The sequence below is a fragment of the Polypterus senegalus genome, chromosome 1 (genome assembly GCF_016835505.1).
Source record: "Polypterus senegalus isolate Bchr_013 chromosome 1, ASM1683550v1, whole genome shotgun sequence".
In the NCBI taxonomy this organism is placed as follows: Eukaryota; Metazoa; Chordata; class Cladistia; order Polypteriformes; family Polypteridae; genus Polypterus; species Polypterus senegalus.
In genome coordinates this window covers 42,976,884-42,980,234 of record NC_053154.1, presented here as the reverse complement: position 1 = coordinate 42,980,234, position 3,351 = coordinate 42,976,884, and positions in this window count along the sequence as shown.

Genomic DNA, 3,351 nt, shown 5'->3' with positions numbered 1-3,351 from the left:
ACCCGTGAATATTTAGCGGCAGTGTTTCTATTGGATTGCCGCTGACGGACGGCCTTATATGGGCAGGCACTAAATTACAAACGCCAGCGGCAGCCTGTCTATGAACTTAATTTAAAGTGTAGGTTTACATCGTGCTTTGTTTCCGAAGTAGCAGCACTCATGAATATGGTTGTATATGTCACTCGTTCGCTTTTTATTGTTTCGCTGCCTTTTCAATTATATAATGCATGTTTTCTTCAGCGCTTTTTGGAGGTCTTCCTGGTTTTCTATGCACTGCGTTGATAGTCAGTTCACGTGATTACGTGGGAGGCGTGATGATGTCACATGAAACTCCGCCCCCACGGCTTTCGAGCTCAACTCCATTACAGTATATGGAGAAAAATAGCTTCCAGTTATAACCATTACACATAGAATTTCGAAGTGAAACCTGCTTAACTTTTGTAAGTAAGCTGTAAGGAATGAGCCTGCCAAATTTCAGCCTTCTACCTACATGGGAAGTTGGAACATTAGTGATGAGTGAGTGAGTCAGTGAGGGCTTTGCCTTTTATTAGTATAGATGAGGAAAGGCTGACCTCTGATACTATCAGAAGACCCTGTGAAGAATGTAAGATCTTTATGGACTATAAGAATGTTTAAATTGATTCTAAATGTGTATAATTAGAAGGTTGTATTCCTTAGGAATGCAAATGGCTGTTTGTTTCATGTTTTAGAACATTCCAGTATGTCATAAACTAAGATTTAACCTAAGCTATGTATAACCTCAGAATGAACTGCTAGGGGTTTTTTCCTTTTCTAGGATATAAAAGAGAGAATGGGTTTACTTTAGATATTCTGCTAAAACCCAAATCAGTTGACTGAGTTGGAAAGAGGTAGTCTCACATTCTCTCTACTCACCAAGAATGAAGAATAAAGAAATTATTTTTTTTAATTGGGTTTAAGTTCTTCTGTTGTTTTCCGACTTCAGTGTTCACAATGGTCAGTAACAAATGGTGATAATTGTTGCACTGTAAAACAAATGACACAAGTCTGAAATGTGAAGAATGTAGTGGGCAGTCTAATGGGACACATAAAACCTGGTTTATGCTCGAGACATCAATGCTGCTTGCAATGACCTCATGGAAAAATAAGGTCAGATACAGAGATGCACCCTCTTGTAAAACTCACACAGAATCATTCCTGACTACACAGTGATGCAGATGCAGCACCATGCATGCAAAATGCCCAGTTTCAAGGAAAGGCTGGTTGCAGATCTGATCCTACCAGGCTTACATCAGTGCCAGAAAGAACAAAGGAGGGCTGAATATGACATGACGGGTCATTACAGCACAAGAATGACGTAAAAATATTTGAAGTGCATCTCTTCATCATGTAGGTCACGCTTTCACAAGAATATTACACTCGTCCTACCGTCACTACTTTTATTTAATGAGTCTGATCCTTTTTCTCCCTCTTAAAATCAGTAATAACCGGTACTATCACTACCCGATCTGTACTACTTGCTCATGCTTTTTGTTTTTTTTTTTTATTTTCTATTTAGTTTTTCTTTCTTCTGTTGTATGGATTGAGTAATGTTTTCTTTATTAGTCATTTTATTTTCAAGTGTGAGGCTAGGTTTGTTGCACAAATCCTTTTAAATATTATATTTCTGGCATCCTATATGTTGGAGAACAGCCCCAAAGCTATTTGAGAAAGAAAAGAATATACATCAGCAATCTTTAAAACAAACCTAGTAATATGATCCAGGGCAAACAAATAAGTCAAATTTAGTAAAGAAAGATATGTAGTGCCCAAAGCCCCATGTACAATAATAGGTGACTGTTCCCACACAGCAGCACTAAACACAGACCATTTTTACAGGAATTCTTCAGCCTCCACTCCACTGTGGCAAACTGATCAAAATGAGTTATCTGAACATTGACTGCTCATTTGTGATTCACCCACAGTGTCTGAATAGAGTCTGGGTATGGACAATCTATTTCTTCTTTCCCATCCAATCTTACGTGTGACACAGGGACATTTCAATTTAAGCTCACAGGTGGACAGAAAGATGGGTGCCTGGTGATGTTTTGCTGAAGAATCCCTTGCTACAATGCAGAGGTTCATTCATTGATGAAGTTGTCTAGCTAGCTTGATGCAGAGTAGAATTTCCAAACCTTGATATGAATATCATTGTTACACAACCACGTCTAGGAGTGTCTTGTTGTGGAAAGTAAAAAAGGTGTGAGCAATGGTGGAAAAAATGGTAACAAAGATTCAGCAAAACTCTTTAGTATTATCCATTCAGGAGCCTTTTACAAAACTGAGGTGAACACTAACATGTCAGGGGGTAGTTTCCACCTTACTAACCTGCTGTGGATCCCATTTTTGTCAAATGTCTTTCAGTTGTTGGTGTCTAACTTTAACAATAACAGAAAAGGTTAGAAGTCTGCACATCCATCTCAAACATGATTGTTGTTTTAGGGCTGTTCGTGTCTTTGTGGAAAATTTGAATTACCTTTTGGAGAAATGTTAGCATAATCTCTACTCATGAAATGGATGAGTACTGCTATGGACAAAATAGGTCAGACTGATTTGGTGTAATCCCAGTTGTTCAGAGGTGCTTATGTGACTGCCAACACCATGTTTCCAGGGGCTTTGAGTAAATGTGGCAGAATGCAACTCTCAAGGTTCTGTGCCAATATCTTCAAACGTTCGTCAGATTTACAGTATGCTGCATAAGGCCTGATTTACAATCAAAAGTGTTGGGACCGTTTTACTAGCAGCTAACAACATGTGAAGATTAATGATTCTTGTACATTTTAGTTCCTTGCACAACAAATAAATGGCAACCCCCACCTCAAGATTCATACTCTGTTCCATACTACAACCCATGAAAAGCTCCAACCAAATTCATTGTGAAATTATCACAGAAAACCAAAGTAAACATGGAGTTCTCTGAAGTGCATATATCTATTGCATGTCCATTTTCTGTTTATGATGGTACAGAATTTTGCATTTTTCTCCACTTTATTAGAACTGCATTTATAAATGCGCACTAGTCTACTTGCAGCGGGCACTGTACATTTTACTTAGTAGACTCTCTGCAAGGATCTGGGAAATGATACTCTTCTCAAAGTTTAACTTTATTAAACTTAATTTACTACTTCTGCACTTGCATGAAAGAAAAAAATGACTTACTTATCGATGTCTTTAACTTTGGAAAGTGCAAATACAGATTATAATGAAATGATATTTAGGACAATATAACTTCTTGCGTAAAAAGCCATCTTCAAGTTCACATTCATTCCCCTTTAAAAGGTGCAAAAGGCTAAGAAATAACAAAAATAAATCAAGCATTAAGTGACACCGAAA